Source organism: Kogia breviceps, chromosome 4, assembly GCF_026419965.1.
Source record: "Kogia breviceps isolate mKogBre1 chromosome 4, mKogBre1 haplotype 1, whole genome shotgun sequence".
Classification (NCBI taxonomy): Eukaryota; Metazoa; Chordata; class Mammalia; order Artiodactyla; family Physeteridae; genus Kogia; species Kogia breviceps.
Window position 1 is genome coordinate 150,039,926 of NC_081313.1, and position 11,196 is coordinate 150,051,121.

An 11,196-nucleotide genomic window follows, 5' to 3' on the forward strand; every position below is an offset into this window, starting at 1 on the left:
GAAACTGTTTTATGGCTTAAGAGATGGGGAATTTTTATGGGGGCTGCCAGCACCTGGGAAGTTGTGTTGCTGTTGCTGCAGCAGGAGGGTCTGTGCCCCAGAGCAAGCTTATGTGAGGCCTTTTCCCCATTAGTATTGGTCCTCTCTGCCATGTGTTCTTTCAGAGCCAGATATTCCTATAACTATATCATTTTTCTTTTGGCCAATATTTGCCTGATGTATCTCTCCCTGTGTTCTTGCTTTCAACTTCCCTGCGTTACATCGTTATACTGTGTTGCCTGAAAACAGCATAGAACTGGGAGTTGTAGCTTTTTTTAAAAAAAAAAAAAAACCAATATGATCCTGTGTTTTAAGTGGTAAGAATAGCCCAGTATTTACTGTGATTATTGATATATTTGGACTTGTTTCTTTCATTTTATGTTTTTGTTTCCACTTTAACCAATATTTCTTTTTCTTCTACTTTCTTGCCTTAATGGAGAGTTTTGTTTTAATATTCCCGCCCCCCACTTATTGATTTTTCTCTATACGGGCTTGAAATTTATACTTGCTGATTCTAGTCTTTCAGTGCTGCCTGTTGAGCTGTTTGTTACCTGACTATTTAAGTTCACAGAGACTTAAATAATATTTGATTACCTCCAAGGCAATAAAAGTACTTTAGAACGTTTTAGCTCCAATCATCGCTTTCCAACTTAGTATTGTTGAATGTTTTAGTTCTTTCTTTAACCTCACAAATTAGATGTTGTTTTATTGTCTTATGGACAATGGTTGTTTGGATTCACCTACATATTACTGTTTTGTCTGTTGATCATTTCTTCTTACACGCTGGACTGTCCTTCTAGAATTATTTTCCTTCTTCTCAAAGCACATACTTGAGAATTCCTTGAGAGCAGGCTCTTATGTTAAATTCCCTCCATTTCTGTTCATCTTGAAATGATTTTATTTTGCCTTTGTCCTTGAGGAATAGATTTTTGCTCAGTATACAATTCTATGTTGGCATTCATTTTCTCTCAAAACTTTGTAGCTGTTATTCTAATGAATTGAATCTATTGCTGCAAAACAAATTACGTCAAAACTTAGTGGCTTAACACAAAAAAATTTTCCACGGTTTCTGTGGATCAGGAATTTGGGAGTGGCTTGGCTGTTCTGTTCTGCCTCAAGATCTATTGTGAGGTTGGACACTGTCTGAAGGCCTGGAGATCTGCTTCCAGGGTAGGTCAGTCACATAGCTGTTGATTAAAGGCCTCAGTTTCTCTCCACAAGGAACTCTCCATAGGTCTGCTGAGTGTTCCCCTTCCATGGTCATTGACTTTCCCCAGAACTTGCAGTCCAAGAGACCGAGGTGGAAGCATGAATGCTGTTCATGTTTTAGCTTTGGAAGTCATACATCATCACTTCCTCAATATCCTGTTGGTTACACAGGGCCAACCCTATTCAGTGTGGGAGGGGACTACAGAAAGGCACAAATGAGGTGAGGGTTACTGGAGGCCATTTTGGAGGCTACAACAATAGCTTCAATTGTTGTTTAGAAGTCTATATGTGTTTCCTTTATAGGTGATTTCTCCTCTCCCTCTCTGGGTTCTTGCCAGATATTCTCTTTGTTGTTGATATCCTTCAATTTTACTATAATATGTCTAGGTGTAGGATATGTTGTGCTTCCTACACCTGTGAATTTTTTTCATCACTTCTGGGAAATTCTCTTAATATATAGCTCTCTTAATGTTTGTGGCCATTCCCAAATAAATTCTTACCACTTTCTTCTTCAGAGATTCCAGACACAGACTAGAGCATCTCATTGTATCCCCTTGTGCCTCTTAATCTCTTTTTCATATTTTCCATCTTCTCTGTTGCATTCTGGATAAATTCACTGGATACACCTTCTGCTTCACGACTTCTCTCTTCAACTATGTTTAATCTGCTGCTGAACCCATCCACTATGTGCATGTCTCTTTAAAATTTCAGTGATTATATTTTACATTTTTACATTTTAAAAATCCTGCTAATTCCTGAAGGTTTGCTTTTATAAGCTAGCTGTGTAATTGCATCCTTTTTTTTTTTTTTTTTTTTTCCGGTACGCGGGCCTCTCACTGTTGTGGCCTCTCCCGTTGCGGAACACAGGCTCCGGATGCGCAGGCTCAGAGGCCATGGCCCACGGGCCCATCTGCTCTGCAGCATGTGGGATCTTCCCGGACCGGGGCATGAACCCGTGTCCCCGGCCTCGGCAGGCGGACTCTCAACCACTGCGCCACCAGGGAAGCCCTGTTTTTCATTTTTAAAAACATTTCATTTAAAAAATAACATCCATACATAAAATTTCACAAAACAAGATTGTGTAGCTGCAAGTTATCATGAAGGAAATGCCTTTACGGTGGCAACACCACCCAGATCAAGAAATAGAATGCATCTAGCAGCCCAGAAGCATCCGTGTGCTCCTCCTAATAACTCTCTTTCCTCCTCCTTTTAACTTCCTCTAGGCAACCACTGTCCCAACTTTATAATAACAATTTATTTGCTTTTCTTAACACCTGTATTCTTTTTTTTTTTTTTTTTGCGTTACGCGGGCCTCTCACTGTTGTGGCCTCTCCCGTTGCGGAGCACAGGCTCTGGACGCGCAGGCCTAGCGGCCATGGCTCACGGGCCCAGCCGCTCCGCGGTATGTGGGATCTTCCCGGACCAGGGCACGAACCCGTGTCTCCTGCATCGGCAGGCGGATTCTCAACCACTGCGCCACCAGGGAAGCCCAACACCTGTATTCTTAAACACCACAGTTTAGCCTTGCCTGTTTTTTGAACTTTATATAAATAGAACTACACAGTATGTGTTTTGTTGTGTTCACCTTCTTTTACTCTATATTAGAGCTGTGAGATTCATGCATGTTGTAATCTGTTTATTTTCATTGCTGTATAGTATTCCATTGTATGAATATACCACTTTTTAAAATACCTTCTTCTGTTGCTGGATGTTTGGGTTTTTTCCCTGTTTGGGACAATTGTGAATAATGAGGCTATGAACATAATTTATTTGTATTTCTTGGTGTACATGTGCACATATTTCTTTTGGGTATATACCTAAAAATGGTTTGTTAAGTCAAAGGATGGAGACATATTCAACTTCAGTAGATACTGCCAAAACAATTGAACCAATTTAAACTTCTCCCAGAAGTGCATGAAAATTTTCATTGTTCCATATGGTCTTTTTTTAAAATATTAGGTATTGTGGTGGGTATGTAATCGTATCTCACTATGATTTAAGTTTGCATTTCCCTGATGAGTAATAAGTTGGTTATTTGAATATCCTCTTTTAAGAAGTGTCCAGTCAAGTCTCATCCATTCTTCTATTGGGTTATCTGTCTTTCTTGATTTTTTTTGGAATTCTTCATATTTGTCAGTTTTATGAGTTATATTTTCTTAAACTCTATGGTTTCTCACTATCTCAATAGTGTCTTCTGATGAAAAGAAAATTTTAATTACAATATCAAAAATTTCATATTTTCCCTCATGGCTAATGCTTTTTTTGTGTGTGCATATACTTTTTTTTTTTTTTTTTTTTTTTTTTGGTACGTGGGCCTCTCACTGCTGTGGCCTCTCCCATTGCGGAGCACAGGCTCCGGACGCGCAGGCTCAGCGGCCATGGCTCACGGGCCCAGCCGCTCCGCGGCACGTGGGATCTTCCCGGACTGGGGCACGAACCCGCGTCCCCTGCATCGGCAGGCAGACTCTCAACCACTGCGCCACCAGGGAAGCCCTGCATATACTTTTTTAAAGAAATATTTGCCTACAACCAGGTTGTGAAGACATTCTAGCAGCTTTGTCTTTCACAATTGGATCTAAATGCACCTGCAGTTGACAATGTGAGAGGTAGGAGTTGAGTTTCGTTATTTTTCCAGGTAGATATTGAAAGCATCACCCCTTCTCTACCACTCTGAAGTTATTTTGTCTTGTAGCAATTGTCCACGTGGAGATATCTCTACTTCTCAGCTCTCTATTCCATTACTTTGGCCCATTTGTTTATCTGTATACCATACCTCACTATCTTAATTACTATAGCTTTATCATAGTAATTAAGATAGTGTGCTTTTGTACATTTTAAGTACATTTGTACTTTTATATAAATTTTAGAATCAGCTTTTAAATTCATACAGTGGAATTTTTATTGCAATAGCATTGACTTTGTAGTCCAGTTTGGGAAGAATTGATACCTTACTGCATTGGGTGCTCCAATTCATGGCCATGACATAGCTCTCATTTTATTTAGGGGTTCTTTAATTTCTTAACACTGTCTGTAGTTTTTTGGGTAGAGATCTTGCACATATTCTGCTAGATTTATTCCTAGGTAGATGATTTTTTTAAAATTCTGTTGTAAATGGTGACCTGTCTTAGGCTGAGTTTATTGAATGTGTTAAAGCAGACGAAGGGAGGGAGGGAGTGGTCTCAGGAGAAGAGGCGTGGAGCAGCAGTGCAGGCAGAAGAGGAAGCTAAGCCAGGATATGGTCTACACCGAAGCCCAGAGGAAAGCTCTTGCCCAAGAGCTGGTGGCAGAGTTTTTGCAGCCTTACGGCAAAGGTCTGGCCATCCTGTCAGATCTTTCATGGTCCCGTGCTCAAGTCTGCCCTGAAGTGGGGTGGTGCTAGCTTCCCAGACCAGGCACTCCCACTTGGACAAGTATAACCCTCTTGAGAAGAGCAGCTGTGAGCTGCTCCAGCCAACACTCACAGCAGCTGGCTGTGGGCACACCGGCTGCTACAGAGGATCTGGGAGAAAAACCAAGGACATCCACCACATCCTCACTTCTCTTACTAAATCCACTCTGGCTAGCTTCCTTGAGATTTTGTTGGTCACACTTTCTTAGAAAATGTTGAAGAGGACAGTCAATGGGATCGACCATGATCCTGCTGCTGCAGTAGGTCCTGAGCCTGATGATACTCATCCCCCTCCCCCTCCCCATTCTACTTCCTACTGCCCTTTGCTGGCCTTGGTGGCTTGCCTGGGCCAAGGGGTAACCCAGCTCCTCATCCCTGAGGAGTTTGAGACACTCATCAGGCCATAGTGACTTCATTTGCCACTTAAGAGTCACAGCTGGACATAGGAGGAGCGAGAGACACCCCCAGGGATTGCCTGGGTCCAAAACATATTCTTTCTGCCCTTGCCTCCATTCTATGGCTCCAGCCCAACTCCTCATGATGATCAAGGCCCATTAGCCCTGCCAGCAGAGGTGCTTAATCAGGTGGAAGCTATCACTTGACGTCTGATGGGACTCTTACTGCACTCCCTGGTAGAGTTCTCTCTTTTTCAGAATCAAGATCTCTACACCATATAGCAGCCATTGATTTAAAGTGCATGCCACATTCTGAGACATAGTGCCGCATCCTTGTAGGGTTTTACCTCTAAGCTGGTGTCTCATCTGCACCTTCTAGAGGCCAAGCAAAGGCAACTTCTGACTGCTGGGAGAGGTGGTGGGTCCAGTGGATTCTCATTCTGATATTTTTGTGTATTAGCTGCCTATCTATATTGCCTCAGAAATACCAAGTTCTTATCAATTTCATCTCTATAGACACCTGAGGGTCAGAGTCCCCTGGCTGCCATTCTGACCTTGCTGCCCATTATGGTAATTGCTCATCCTGCTTCTGATAGTCATGCATTGCCCTGACCTCCATTATTCCAGAGCCCAACATCCTCGCAGTTACCAGGGAGCCCAGTTTGGGAACAGCATCTCCTACATTTGGCTCTGCCCACAGAGGACAGCTCTCTGGGGCACACCATATGCCCTTGATACATGCAGTGTTTTCGAGGTCCTCCTGTGAAATGTGGCAGCTGGTGGCTTCTGGTTTCATATAAATGACATATTCTAGCATGCCCACTTCTGCAAAAAGTACATTGGGGTTTTGATAGGCATTTCATTTAATCTGTAGATCACTTAGGGGAGTATTGCCATTTTGACAATGTTAAGTCTTTCAATCCATGAACATAGGATGTATTTCCATTTACGTAGGTCTTTAATTTTTTTCAACAATGTTTTGAGTTTCCAATGTATAAATTTGTGCTTTCTTGGTGAGTATTCTTGGTAAGTATGTTATTATTTTAGATGTTATTATAAATGGAATTGATTTCTTAATTTTATTTTCAGATTGTTCATTGTAGTGTATACAAATACACTGATTTTTCTGTATTGATTTTGTATCTTGCAACTTTGCTGAATTCACTTATTAGGTCTGATTTTTTGTGTGTGTGGCTTCTTTAAATTTTCTATGTATAAAATCATGCCATCTGAGAATAGAGATAGTTTTACTTCTTCTTTCCAATTCGGATGGCTTTTATTTCCTTTTCTTGTCTAATTGCTCTGACTAGGACTTCCAATACACTGTTGAATAGCAGTGGGGAAAGCTGACATCCTTGTCTTGTCCTAATCTCAGGGGAAACTCATCAGTCTCTCATTACTGAGTATGCTGTTAGCTGTGGGTTTTTCACATAGGCCTTTTATCATTTTGAGGAAGTTCCCTTCTATTCCTAGTTTATTGAATGTTATTTTATATATGAAATGATGCTGGACCTTGTCAAATGCTTTTTTTTCATTACTTCAGATGGATACATGTGTTTTCCCTTTATTCTATTAATATGGTGTTTTACATTGATTAATTTTTGTTAGTTGACCCATCCTTGGATTTCTGGAATGAATCCCACTTGGTCATGGTATACAATATTTTTTAAAGTTATTTTTTAATTGAATTATAGTTGATGTGTATAATACTTCTAATATTCTGTTGGATTCATTTTTACTAGTATTTTACTTAGAATTTTTATACCTATATTCATAAGAGATATCGTTTATTTTTAGTTTTCTTGTGGTGTCTTTGTCTGGCTTTGGCATCAGGATAATACTGGCCTCATGGAATGAATTAGGGAGTGTTCCCTTCTCTTCTAATTTTTGGAAGAGTTTGAGGAGGATCGGTGTTAATTCTTCTTTAAATGTTTGATAGAATCCACCAGTGAAGCCACCTAGTCCTCAGTTTTTCTTTGTTGGAGGGGTTTTGTTTATTGATTCAATCTCTTGACTTGTTATATGTCTATTCAGATTTATTTCTTCTTGAGGCTGTTTTGGTAGTTTGTGCATTTCTAGGAATTGGCCCATTTCACTTAGGTTATCTAATTTGTTGGCATAGCATTCTCTTACAATCTTATTTCTGTAAAGTCATTAGTAATGTCCCTACTTACTAATTTTTAGCAATTTGAGTCTTCTATCCTTTATTCTTAGTCAAGTCTAGCTAAAGGTTTGTCAATTTTGTTTAAAATTTTAAAGAACCAACTTTTCATTTCATTGATTTTCTTTATTTTTCTATTCTCTATTTCTGTTCTAATATTTACTTCTACTAGCTCGAGTCCATTACTTCTGCTAGCTTGAGTTTAGGTTTGTTAGGTCTAGTTGATCTACAGTGTTGTTCAAATCTTCTATGTCCTTATTGATCTTTTGTCTGTTGTTGTATCCATCATTGAAAGTGCAGCATAAAGTCTTCAGCTATTCTTGTAGAATTGTCTATTTCTCCCTTCAATTCTGTCAAGTTTTGCTTCATATATTTTAGGGATCTCTTGTTAGGTGTATATGTTTATAATTGTTGTATCTTCTTAATGGACTGGGACCTCTTTCAATATATTATGTCCTTCTCTGTCTCTTATAACATTTTTTTACTTGAAGTCTAATTTGTCTGTAAAGCCACTTCAGCTCTTTGTTGGTTAATATTTGCATGAAATATCTTTTTCCATTCTTTCACTTTCAACTTATTTGTGTCTTTGTATCTTAAGTGAATCTCTTCTAGATAGCATATGGATGGATCATACTTTTGTTTTTGTTTTTGTAACCATTCTTCCAGTCTCTGCCTTTTAATTGGAGAGTTTAATAAATTTACATTTAAAATAATTACTGATAAGGAAGGACTTACTTCTGTCATTTTGCTATTTATTTTCTATATGTCTTATATCTTTTTTGTTCCTCAATTCCTCCATTACTGCCTTCTTTTTTGTTTGAGTTTTTCTACCAAACTGTTCTGATTCCCTTCTCAGTTCCATTTTTGTATATTTTTTAGTTACTTTCTTAGTGGTTACCTTGAGGATTAAAATTAACACGTTAAACTTATGACAATTTAGTTTTAATTACTACCAACTTAGCTTCAATAGTGTACAAAAACACTGCTTCTATCCAGCTCTATCCTCCTTCTTTATGTTGTCATTGTCACAAATTACATCTTCATACCTTGTGTGCTCATTAACTTAGATTTATAATTATTGTTTTATATGTTTGTCTTTTAAATCATATAGGGAAAGAAGAGAAGTTACAAACCATAATAGACCAACAGGTCTTTATGCTTATCAATATAGGTACCTGTATCACTGCTATTTCTTTGTATGGCTACAAGCTACCTGTTTATATCTTTCTTTGCAGCCTGAAGGATGCCCTTGGCATTTCTTGTAGGGTAGGGTCTTACAGAGCAGATTTTGATATTTTTCATTTTCGTTATTAGTCAGTTTGAACTATTTTCTAGTATCCTCTTTGACTCAAAAGTTATTTAGAAGTGTACTTCTTAATTTTTAAACACGTTGGGATTTTCATTTAGAAAATTTTTCTGTTACTGATTTCCAGTCTAATTTCACTGTAATCAGAGAACATACTTCTGAGCTCATTTTTCTTCTCACTGCAGTACATTCTATAGTATTTTCCAGTGAGATTCTGTGTGGTAAACATCATGAGTCCTTATATATCTGACAAAATATTTTTATTCCATTTGTATTTATTTGACTGATTTAACTGGGTGTAGAAAGTCCAAATTTGTTTTCCCTTAATCTTTGAGGATATGACTGCATTGTCTTCTGTTATTCAATATATTCCTTATTAGGTAGTCTGATTTCAATTTGCATCTCTTTCTTTCTACCTTTTTATTTTGAACATTTATGATTTTTCTATTTGCTATTGGTTTTCCGAAGTTTTACAAAGATGTGTCTAAGTGGACTTTTTAAAGAATGTGCATCTAGGTCTTTAGTGAGATTAATCAAACAGAAGACTCATAACTTTCTTTTCACTAATGGAAAATTATTGGATTTTATCAGATTTTACCTCTCTACCATTCTATCTATCCTCTCCTTCCAAAGTTGCTATTAGAAGTATGTTGTTGCTCTGCATTGTCCTCCATATTTCTTAGCCTTTACTTCTATTTGTTTTGTACGCTGGGAATTTCTCTCTAGTTGATATGCCAGTAAACTAACAGGGCTGTCAGTGAGGCCAATTCTGACCTTAAGGCCTGGAGCAGACCCTTGCAGACCACCCAAGTTCCAGGGATTCTCTTCCTTGGACCATGGTATACTTGAACTTCAATCATCAGCACCTGTGACCCCTCTTTGGCAAGCTGACCTTGACTTCTGGCGCCAGTATGCCTGCAGAGAACAGGAAGTTCCTGGAAGTTTGTGTCCCCCAGGGTGGACCACAGCCAATGAAAGTAGGGTATGAACATTTGAATGCCCAGATGTCCTGAATCAGGTCAAGACAGCTTTGAGGCATAAGTGTCACTCACAGTTCTTATGCAGGGCCAGGCTGAGGCCACCTCCTACTGGACATTACCTCCATCAAGTCTTCCTCATCTCTGTCTGGCTCCCCTCTGCCTGCCTGTATTCTCCTGGGAATATTTTCTTAATAAACTGCCTGCACAACAATCCTCATCTCAGGGTCTGCTCCTGGGGAGACTGGCCTAAGACAAGCTTTTCTACTGATTTTATTTATTTGTTTTTGTTGAGGTAGAATTCACATAACATAAAATTAATCAGTAACCATTTAAAGTGTACAGTTCAGTGGCATTTAGTACGTTCACACAAATTACATCCTTTATACATTTGTGTGCCCATTATAATAGATTTCTAATTACTGTATTATGTATGTGTCTTTTAAATCATATAAGAACATAACGGGAGTCACAAACCAAAACACAGTAATACTTGGCCTTTATATTCACCTGTGCAGTTATGATGAACAGTGTTCTTTATTTCTTGCACAGTTTCAAACTACTGTCCAGTGTCCTTCCATTGCAGCCTGAAGGTCTCCTCTTAGCATTTCTTATAGACCAAGTCTACTCATAATACACTTCCTCACCTTTGGCTGATCTGGGAATGTCTTCATTTTTCCTTCATTTTGAAGGACAGTTTTGCTGCTATGGAATACTTTGTAGACACTATTTATCTTTAAATTTCAGTGGTTATATATTTTTAATTCCCCAAATTAACATTTTCAACCAACTCTGTTTACTTCAGAGCATCCTGTCCTTGTACCCTAGGTGCTACTCTATCCTCTATCTCTCTGAATATATTAAATATGCTAATTAAAGTCCTTTTAGGAACTGCTCTATTAAAAAAAAGTTTTTATTGGAGTATAGTTGATTTACAATGTTGTGTTAGTTTCAGCTGCACAGCAAAGTGAATCAGTTATTCAAATACATATATCCACTCTTTTTTAGATTCTTTTCTCATATAGGCATTACAGAGTATTGACGAGAGTTCCCTGTGCTATACAGTAGGTCGTTATTGGTTATCTATTTTATATACAGTAGTGTGTATATGTCAATCCCAATCTCCCAATTTATGCCTCCCCCACTTACCCCCCGGTAACCATAATTTTTTTGTCTACATCTGTAACTCTATTTCTGTTTTGTAGATAAGTTACTTATACCCCCTTTTTTTAGATTCCACGTAGCGATATTATATGGTATTTGTCTTTCTCTGTCTGACTTACTTCACTCAGTATAACAATCTCTAGGCTCATCCACATTACTGCAAATGGCATTATTTCATTCTCTTTTATGGCTGAGTAATATTCCATTGTATATATGTACCACATCTTCTTTATCAAAGCCACTGCTCTATTATTCCATTTCTTTTGATCTAAGTTCTTCTGTCAGATTTACCTTCTTTTTAAAATGTATTTATTTATTTTTTTACTTTTGGCTGCATTGGGTCTTCGTTGCTACATGCGGGCTTTCTCTAGTTGTGGTGAGCAGGGACTACTCTTCTTTGCTGTGCGTGGGCTTCTCATTGTGGTGGCTTCTCTTGTTGCAGAGCACGGGCTCTATGTGCATGGACTTCAGTAGTTGTGGCACACAGGCTTCAGTAGTTGTGACTCACAGGTTCTAGAACGCAGGCTCGGTAGTTGTGGCTCACGGGCTTAGTTGCT